The following is a 10302-nucleotide window of genomic DNA, read 5'->3' as shown; positions in this document are numbered from 1 at the left end:
CTTTCATTTTTTTTAAAGATTTTTTACTTTTAAGTAATCTTTATACCCAACATGGGGCTTGAACTCATAACCCCAAGATCAAGAACTGTTTGCGCCACTGACCAAGCCAGCCAGGCACCCGTCCTATCAACATCTTTAAATGAAATAGAATAGAACCTAAGAGAACTGAAAATTTCAGAGTGCCTCACCCAAAGTGAAGGTAAGGATCTTTGTAGAACTCTGACCCAGTGAGGGCTGTGTGTCAGTGTGAGTTAGGCTAAGTTATAACATGTAGTTCTTACTAAAGTGTGTTCAGAACACTTGGGAAACACGGTCAGATATCAAACAAATATTTGCCTGAAGTCTTTTAGAAATTTATTTGGATCCCCCTAGCAGTTGTTCCCAGGTTCCTGGGTTATTACCCTTTGGCTTTTGCTGGTGGTTTCCCTTATTGGCTCTAAGTATCACCTGATGGCCTCCCAGTTTTGACTCTGCCTGCTCTTTGGATCATAGGTAGACACCTGCACACCCTCATCCACATCAACTCAGCACACCTGGATGCCTCTTGACGCCCTTCCCCCCCCCCTGCCCCCTCACTATACCAGATGCAACCTTGCCCCAAGAAAAAGCCCAAAAATGATGTTGGCAAAGCTCCTGGTATACATAAATGCATACACTTGACTCTTTTGGGGGGCAGGGTCTAATATCTTCTTTCTGTGTTAAAGTAACTGACTTTACTATATACAGGGGAAAAGACTCAGGAAATTAAGTTTTTAGAGCTACCTAAGAGTAAAACTCTAATTCATGGAGGAGAACTTAAACTTATGACCTTAAATTAGCAACTTGGTCAAATTTTGAAAATAGAGCAGCAAAAAATCAGCATTTTTGAGGAAGTAAGTCTTGTTAGAGAAGAATTCTAATTACTAGTTATTATCTGAAGTTACAGTTATTATAATAAAAATACTATTTTAAAAGGCCAATTAAAATCAAAATTATACTGCAACTATACTTTTTATTATTCTTGCTTCATACATAAAGATATAAATTGAAAATTAAATTAAGTATTCTTACATTTTTTAAAAAATCCCTAATGCAAATGCTTTGCTTTCAAAATAGCCTAGAAGGGACTTTCCTCTATAATTATTTTGGCCAAAATACAGAAACTAGGTACTGATTGGGGGAAAATCTGTAGCTTTTTACATTGCTGTGGTAATAATCTACATTTTCATATCTTTGTACGATCATAACATTCCACCCATAGTTTGCCCTGGAGCCATAAATGACTATGTTGGTGCCATCAGTTGCTCTTATCACATTTGGAAAATGATCATTATCTTATTTGCTGCCATTTAGCCAATATAGAGAAAACAACTTATAAATGTTATTTCTTTTACTAGAGGCATCTGTAACTTGATGAAAAACTGCCAAGGATTTCTTTTCCTAGAAAATCTGTATTACGTCCACACAAGCTAGAATGAAGATTCCATGGAAAAACTGAGGGATACCCTGTCTCCCCAGCATAACTACCTGAACGGTCTTACTGCCTTGACATGGAAACCACTGAGCCTTAAAGAAAGCTTGGTGAAGAGCTACCAAGGTATCTATGAAGTCAGAAAGGAAGTCCTTGAATTTAAAAAAAAAAAAAAAACCCACTAGCCAATTGAGAATACACTGTTGCTCATTTTCTAGCATCAACACTAGTAAGAGTGGTAAATCAGGAAGAAGTTAGGTAGGTAGGGGACTCAATGACTAATATGAAACCTCTAGTGATTGGTCTGAGGCTGATCCATGGGTGCTTCTGAGGGTTGAACTGGTCCATAAGTCACAGCCCTGCCCTGATTCAGTTCTGCATTCCAGGAGAGCAGATATCAGCATGTGGCACATGGCAAGTATCCACTAAATGGCTTCATCTTATACTCCTATCTTTGCTTTCCTTTTATTACCATTTTCTCATGTCTTTTTTTAAAGGATTTTATTTATTTATTTGACAGACAGAGATCACAAGTAGGCAGAGAGGCAGGCAGAGAGAGAGGAGGAAGGCTCCCTGCTGTGCAGAGAGCTGGATGCAGGGCTCAATCCCAGGACCCTGAGATCATGATCTGAACCAAAGGCAGAGGCTTATCACACTGAGCCACCCAGGACAGGAAGGGTTACAAATAAATACTACATAAAGAGAAGTTAAATGCTGTTAAAGATAAAAGGAAGAATGTAAATAGTGAATGCCATAAAGGACTTCTTAACCAATGTGCTATGGGTTCTCAAAGGATGCAGAAATCGCACACAGAGCAGCTAGGTAAGGTTTCATGGAAGCAGTGATTTTGACATGGTTATAAGCAATACAAAAGAGTGGACCTGGCAGAGCATATTCTGAAAGATGGAGAGAGCCAAATCTTCTAGCTCATTCAATTAATTTTACTCAATTATTTACTGATTCTAAAAGAGAAGCTTAGGATGCAGAATATGATAATATAATCTGTAGTATCAGCATAAACAACAGGGTACCAGAAAGTCTATCTTTTCTTTTGGCCATGGAGACAATACTGAAAGACTCCTGTTGAGAGAAGAAAACAAATTTATCAGAATTTAGAAAGCTACTGTAGGCTATTATTGGAATTTTTAAGCAGCTGTAATTACTATTATTCATCTTATAGTTGTCTTAGTCTATTCAGGCTGCTATGACACAATATCAGAGTGGGTGGCTTATAAACAACACAAATTATTTCTCACAGTTCTGGAGACTGCTAAGTCCAAGATCAAGATGCCAGTAGATTGGGTGTGTGGTAAGGACCCACTACTTTGTTAATATAGGCCATGTTTTTCGCTGTGTGGAACAGGGGAACTCTGATCTTTTGAGCACCTTATAAGGATACCAATTCTATCCATGAGACTCTACACTCATGACCTAATACCTCCCAAAAGCCTCTACACACCATCATTAGGGATTAGGTTTCAACATATGAATTTGGAAGGAGGGGAGAGACACAAACATTCAGTCTATAAAAAGGGTCAAGGTCAAATTGTATTACTTCCCAGTCTAACACTTGGGTTCCAACAGAACCCACTAATCATCTCCTTACATCTCATGCTCACCTCCACCTAACTTTCTGAACTCACCTGAAAGTGAAGTCCACTTCCAAGACATCCTCTGAGGTTTCAGAAAACCAAGGCTGTCTTGTGAGAAGGATTTTCTAAGCTTCACAGCACTATTCAAGTCCTCTGAGATTTGCCTTCACCTTATGGAGACCCGGCACAGGATTATACCCACCATGACCCTGATGAACTCCAGAGGGTGAAACTTTAAGAACCTTCCCCAGGAACTTCACCAGACACTCTTACATGTAGACCCAAAGAATAAGGCCTTGAGGAAACACTGGAGTCCCTTCACTGCCGGTTTGGCCTTCTTGGTGAATTCTGGTTTCCTGAGACAATTCATTTGCCCCAGTGGCTGCCATACCGTACAAGATCCTTCTCAAGAGAGACATCATGTGCTGCTTACCCATGAGAATATGGCCATACCTCAAAGTTCCACAGACCGTCAGACAGGTATACCACACAAGGCTAAATCTTTCATTTACATGGAGAGGATGGGAGTTTTATCACCACATTCATCTGTGGCCAGGGCGCTTGACTGATAGATTGTCTCTCAAGATCTCACCACCTCCTCTCAAGATCCCACAAGCACTAGAGCCTTGCTTTTAATGTGCAGTTCACTGGAGCCCTAATTTCCACACCTAGAATATGGCAGTCTTATTTCTTAAGGCAGCATCTTGCTTCCTGGACTTCTACCTGATACACTTTTTATACACCCCTTCTAAATCCCAAAAGCCCTGCTTCCCAGCCTTGTCCTGCCTCTTGAGTAAGAAAATTTTAATTTTTACTCCAGACTGGGTTGGACTAATGCTCTTTTCCAAAATTACTTAGTCATAAAGAGTCATCAGGTGCACTCATTAAAAATACAGAATTCCAAGCTGTCTCCTAGAAGTTCTGGTTCAGGACATCTGGGGTAGGCCCTGACAAGGTATTTTTAACAAGTACCCTAGATGATCCCTAGGAATTTTGGGCCTTTAAGTAAATACTAAATTAGAGTTTTCTGTGCCTTTGTAGACCTGGTAATTTCTGGTCTCTTTTTAGAGGGCTTATCAACATATTTGTCCCAATTAATTTCTCTGGTTCCAGCCTCAGCAAGCCTCAGCCACACCCTTCTTTCTTACATACTCTCAGCATGTCTCACCGCCAGGGTCATCCTGACCATGACACTTCTTTTACCCAGAATGACCTCCTTGGCCTATGATTCTGTTACTTGCCTAAGAACCATCCCTACCAGAGAGCTCCTACCCACACCTCCCAAACCCCTTGGGTCAGTTCCCTTGGACAGTATTACAGGCCCAAAGCCCAAAGGAATTTTCCACACTTAATGGACATGGTGACTTTAATCTCTTCACCTTCCTCAGAGGGCACCAGCTCTTTATACCCATTGCCCATTTATGCCCCTTGTTGGCAACTTCTTTTCTGGACAGCCTATGATGTAAGCAGCCTCTTTATAATTCTTAGACTTCAACAAAGAACAAAAATGCTAACTCAAAAAGATATATGCAGATACGCTGGAACAGGAGGATCCTGAGCTCAGCCCACAGGCACAATGAGACACACCCACATTAGTGTAAATAAGCCAGAAAATGGCCCAAAGACTGGCAGATCAGACTGTGCACAGCTAAATGTAGAAAAGAGGGAACTCTGATGAGGGTAAGAAGGGCAGAGACATGGCTGGGAACCAAACTGTCTGCAGGAGGGATGCCAAGGATGCCCTTGGCAGGGGAGAGGAGCAGAAATCATACTGGGAACCACAGGCAAGGGATCCACACTGAGAAGAAGAATTCCCGTAATATTTGGCTTTGAAAACCAGAATGACCTAACTTCATGAGTTCTTACAATCTATGTGGCTTAACACCTGGAACTTAAAAAATCCGTGGGCTTGGCTCTGGGACAACCAGAGGGCAATAGGAAAGAGAGTCCCCACTCTTCAACAGATAGCACAACAAGCAGCCCTGCAGAGATACAGCATAGAAGCAGCAAATTGAAAATCACCTCGGTATATGGGAGGGGGATTTGTTTACTATCTCCGAGCATATGTTGGAGGGGCAGGGATCTTTGAGAGATTTTTCCAGAAACAAAGGAGTTGTTGGGCACCATTTCCCGCCCCTGTCCACAGCCTAGACACACAGATGTTTGTGGGAACCACAACAGCCCAAATACTCTCCACCTAGCTTACTAACAGCATACCCTGACCTGTCCTTCTCTTACATTCCCATCGCCTCCAATATACCCTTGGCAAGAGTCCCTCCAAAGTAATGGCTCAAGTCTAGCAGTATGCAAGAGCTCTAACAAGGGCCAGCACCATTACAAAATTATTTCTACCTGGGGGAGAGGGAAGATAATTACCATACCAGTCTGACTGCAGCCCCAGCAGTGGGATGAGGCAGACATCTGGTCTGACTGCAGGCCCCACCCACCAATGAGAACATCTCAGGGGATAACACAGGGAGAGTGATTCAGTTCTACCACAGCTCTGACAAATGCCTGGTCTGACCCAGCTCAAGTCCAGCATGGCCCTAAACTGGCCCACTAACAACACAAGGACAAAACCCTAACCACATCAGGCAAAGGCAGCAACTGCAGATGCCTGAGGCAAACATGGCTCAGCCACAATAGTAGGGTGCACAGAACATATATAGGAGACACCTTTGAAGTACCAGGTTCTGGTGAACAGTGGATATTACACTGCAGGGCACTGAAGGAGTTCACAAGGCCAGTACTTTTAAGAACAGGAGACACAGCTGACATTTCTAAACATAGAAACAGACACACAGAGAGTTAGACAAAAAGAGAAGACAAAGGAATACATCCCAAATAAAATACCAGAACAAAATCACAACAAGAGAGCTAAATGAAATGGAGATAAGTAATATGCCTGATAGAGAATTTAAAGTAATGGTCATAAAGATACTTATTGGACTTGAGAAAAGAGTGGAGGACCTATTTTGAGACCCTCAACAAAGAAGATGTTAAAAAGAACCAGATATGAAGAATTCAATAACTGAAATTAAAAATACACTGGAGGATATGAACAGGGGACTAGAGGAAGTAGAACAGATCAGCAACCTGAGGACAGAGTAATGGAAAGCAACCAAACCGAACAGGAGAAAGTAAAAAGAATAATAAAAAATGGAAATAGATTAAGGGAAATCAATAAAACCACCAACTCTAATAACATATGCATTACAGGGATCCCAGAAGGAGAAAGAAAAGGGGGCAGAAAATGTACCTGAAGAAATAATACCTGAACTTACTGAATCTGGAAAAAGCAACAGAAATCCAGATCGAGGAAGCACAGAGATTCCTCAACAGAATCAACCCAAGGTGGTCCATAATAACTAAATGGCAAATGGCAGTGATAAAGAGAGAATTTTAAAGGCAACAAGAGAAAATAAAACAGTTACATATAAGAGAAATACAATAAGGCTATCGGTTGATTTTTCAGTAGGAACTTTGCAGGGTGGAAGATAGTGGCATGATATATTCAAAGTGCTGAAAGAAAGAAACCTACAACCAAGAATGCTCTATCCAGCAAGGCTATCAGTCAGAAGAGAAGGAGAGAGAGTGTAACAAATAAAAGTTAAATGAATTCATGAGCATTAAACCAGCCCTACAAGAAATGTTAAAGAGGACTCTCTGAGTGGGAAGGAAAGACATAAACAGCAGTAAAGAAAGTAGGAAGCACAAAAGCAGTAAAATTAAATATATGTATGTATGTATGTATGCATGTGTCAAGGGATTCACAAAATAAAAGGGTATAAATATGATACTGTATACCCAAAATAATGTGGCAGAGAGAGGAATAAAAATTTACTATTTTTAGAATTCCAAACTTAAGTGGCCATCAACTTAATACAGACTGCTATTACGCATCAGATGTTCTATATAAACCTAATGGTAACCACAAACCTTTTGAGACGAGAACAAAAGAAAGGAACAAAGAACTGTAACAATAACCATAAAACAACTAACATTATGCAAAAAAAAAAAAAATACATACCTATCAGTAATTACTCTGAATGTAAATGGACTAAGTGCTCCAATCAAAAGACAAAGGGTGATGAAATGGATAAAAAAAGCAAGATCTATCTATATAGACCCAAATAAATAAAATCACAAATGAGAGAGGAAAAATAACATTACATTAAAGGATGGATCATACAAACAGAAAAGCAACAAGGAACAGTGGCTTTGAATGATACATTGGACCAAATGGATTTAAAGGATATATTTACAATATTCTATCCTAAAACAGCAGAATATACATTTCTCAAGTGCACATGGAACATTCTCTAGAATATATCACATGTTAGGCCAAAATACATGTCTTAACAAAGTCAAAAAGATCAAAGTGAAACCATGCATCTTTTCTAACCACAATGCTATGGAATTACAAATCAACTACAAGAAAAAATCTGGAAAGACCACAAATACAGGGAAGTTAAATAACATGCTACTACACAATAAATGGGTCAACTAATAAATCAGAGAAGATATCAAAAATTACATGGAGACAAATGAAAATGAAAACACAATGGTCCCAAATCTTTGGGATGCAGCAAAAGCTGTTCTTTTTTTTTTTTTAAAAGATTTTATTTATTTATTTGACAGAGAGAGATCACAAGTAGGCAGAGAAGCAGGCAGAGAGAGAGAGAGGAGGAAGCAGGCTCCCTGCTGAGCAGAGAGCCCAATGTGGGACTCGATCCCAGGATCCTAAGATCATGACCTGAGCTGAAGGCAGTGGCCTAACCCACTGAGCCACCCAGGCGCCCCCAGCAAAAGCTGTTCTAAGAGGGAAGTGTATCATAATACAGGCCTACCTCAAGAAGCAAAAAAAATCTCAAATAAACTACCTAACCTTAACATCTAAGTTAGGGATACAAGAAAAGGAACAAACAAAATCTCAAACCAGTACGAGGAATTAAATAATAAAATTAGAGCACAAATAAATGAAATATAAATTAAAAACAAAAACAAAAACAAAAAACCCCAACAGGACAGATCAATGAAACCAGGAGCTGCTTGTTTTAAAATATTAACAAAATTGATAAAACTCTAGTAAGACTTATCAAAAAGAAAAAAGAAAGGACCCAAATAAATAAAATCACAAATGAGAGAGGAAAAATAACAGCCCACACCACAGAAATACAAACAATTTATGAGAAATTATGATGAAAAACTATATGCCAACAAATTGGACAATTCAGAAGAACTGGATAAATTCTTAGAAACTTATAAACTATCAAAACTGAAATAAGAAGAAATGGAAAACTCGACTAGCAAAGAAACTAAATAACCAGGAAAGAAACTAAGGCAATAATTAAAAATCTCTCAACAAACCAAAGTCCAGGGCCAGATGGCTTCACAGGCAAATTCTACTGAACATTTAAAGAAAAGTTAATGCCTTTGGGGCGCCTGGGTGGCTCAGTGGGTTAAAGCCTCTGCCTTCGGCTCAGGTCATGATCCCAGGGTCCTGGGATGGAGCCCTGCATCAGGCTCTCTGCTCAGCAGGGAGCCTGCTTCCTCCTCTCTCTATGCCTGCCTCTCTGCCTACTTGTGATCTCTGTCAAATAAATAAATAAAATCTTAAAAAAAAAAAAAAGTTAATGCCCTTTTTCTCAAACTATTCCAAAAAACAGAAGAGGAAGGAGACCCTCCAAATTCATTCTTTGAGGCCAGCATTTACCCTGATACCAAAACCAACTAAAAAATTACCAAAGAAGAGAACTATAGAACAATATCCCTGATGAACATAGATGAAAAATCCCCATCAAGACATTAGCAAACCAAATTCAACAATACATTTTAAGAGGCATTCATCACAATCAAGTGGGATTTATTTCTGGGATGCAACTCTGGTTCAAGATTCACAATCGATCAATGTGATACATCAAGTCAATAAGAGAATAGATACAATCCGTATGATTATCTCAATAGATGCAGGAAAAGCATCTGATAAAGTGCAACCCATGATAAAAACTCTCAATAAAGTGGGTTTAGAGGGAACATTCCTCAACATAATAAAGGCTTTATATTAAAAACACACAGCTAACGTCATACTCAATGGTGAAAAACTTAAGAGTTTTTCCTCCAGGGTCAGGAAGGAGACAAGATGTCTACTCTCGCCACGTTTATTCAACAGAAGTTTAGCCACAGCACTTAGCCAAGAAAATGAAATAAAAAGCATCCAATTTGGTAAGAAAGAAGCAAAATTTTCACCATTTATGGATGACATGATACTATGTATATAAAACCTTAAAGACCCAACAAAAAACTACTAGAACTGATACATGAATTTGGTAAGGTTGCAGGATAAAAACTCAATATGCAGAAATCCATTGCATTTCTGTACACTAATAATGAAGTAGCAGAAAGAGAAATTAAGAAGACATCCCATTTGTAATTGCACCAAAAAATAATAAAATAACCTAGAAATAAATTTACTAAGGAGGTGAAATCCCTGTAATCTAGAAGCCATAAAACATTAACAAAACAAATTGAAGATGACACAAACAAATAGAAAGATACTCCATACTTATGGGTTGGGAGAATATTGTTAAAATGTCCATAGTGCTCAAAGCAATCTATAGATTTAATGAAACCCTATCAAAATACCAATAGCATTTTTTGTATGGATTAAGGACCTAAATTTTGTGTGGAACCACAAAACCAAATAGCCAAAGCAAACTTGAGGGAAAAAAATCCCAAACTGAAGGCATTACAATCCCAGATTGCAAAATATACCACAAAGCTATAGTAATGAAAACTGTAGAGTCCTGGCACAAAAACAGACATATAGATCAATAGAACAAAAGAGAGATCCCAGAAATAAACTCACAAACATATGGTCATTTTCAACAAAGGAGGCAAGAATATGCAATGGGAAAAAGACAGTCTCTTTTACAAATGATGTTGAGAAAATAGAATAGTTACATGCAAAAGAATGAAACTGGACTCTTTTCTTACATCATAGACAAAAATAAACTCAAAATGGATTAAGGACCTAAATATGAGAGCATAAAAAGCCTAGAAGAGAGCACAGACAGTAATTTCTCTGACATCAGCCATAGAAACATTTTCCTGGATATATCTCTGCCGACAAGGGAAACAAAAGCAAACAAACTCTTGGGACTATATCAAAATAAAAAGCTTCTTCACAGCAAAGGAAACCACCCACAAAACTAAAAGACAGCCTACTGAATAGGAGAAGATATGTGCAAATGACATATC

The 10302-nt window shown here is 38.9% G+C and overlaps 1 long non-coding RNA gene across 1 annotated transcript in view; it reads right to left on the bottom strand.

Annotated features, from left to right (window-relative positions):
• Nucleotides 1-794: 794 nt before the first annotated feature.
• Nucleotides 795-10302, bottom strand: part of LOC131823951 (uncharacterized) — a 61504-nt gene continuing 51996 nt past the window's right edge. The window contains exon 4 of the long non-coding RNA XR_009350720.1: nt 795-2530. This is a non-coding gene — a long non-coding RNA (uncharacterized LOC131823951). The remainder of the gene's footprint in view (nt 2531-10302) is intronic.

Source organism: Mustela lutreola, chromosome 1, assembly GCF_030435805.1.
Source record: "Mustela lutreola isolate mMusLut2 chromosome 1, mMusLut2.pri, whole genome shotgun sequence".
NCBI lineage: Eukaryota > Metazoa > Chordata > Mammalia > Carnivora > Mustelidae > Mustela > Mustela lutreola.
The sequence above is the reverse complement of the archived record's forward strand: the minus strand, read 5'-3'. Positions and strand labels throughout refer to the sequence as shown.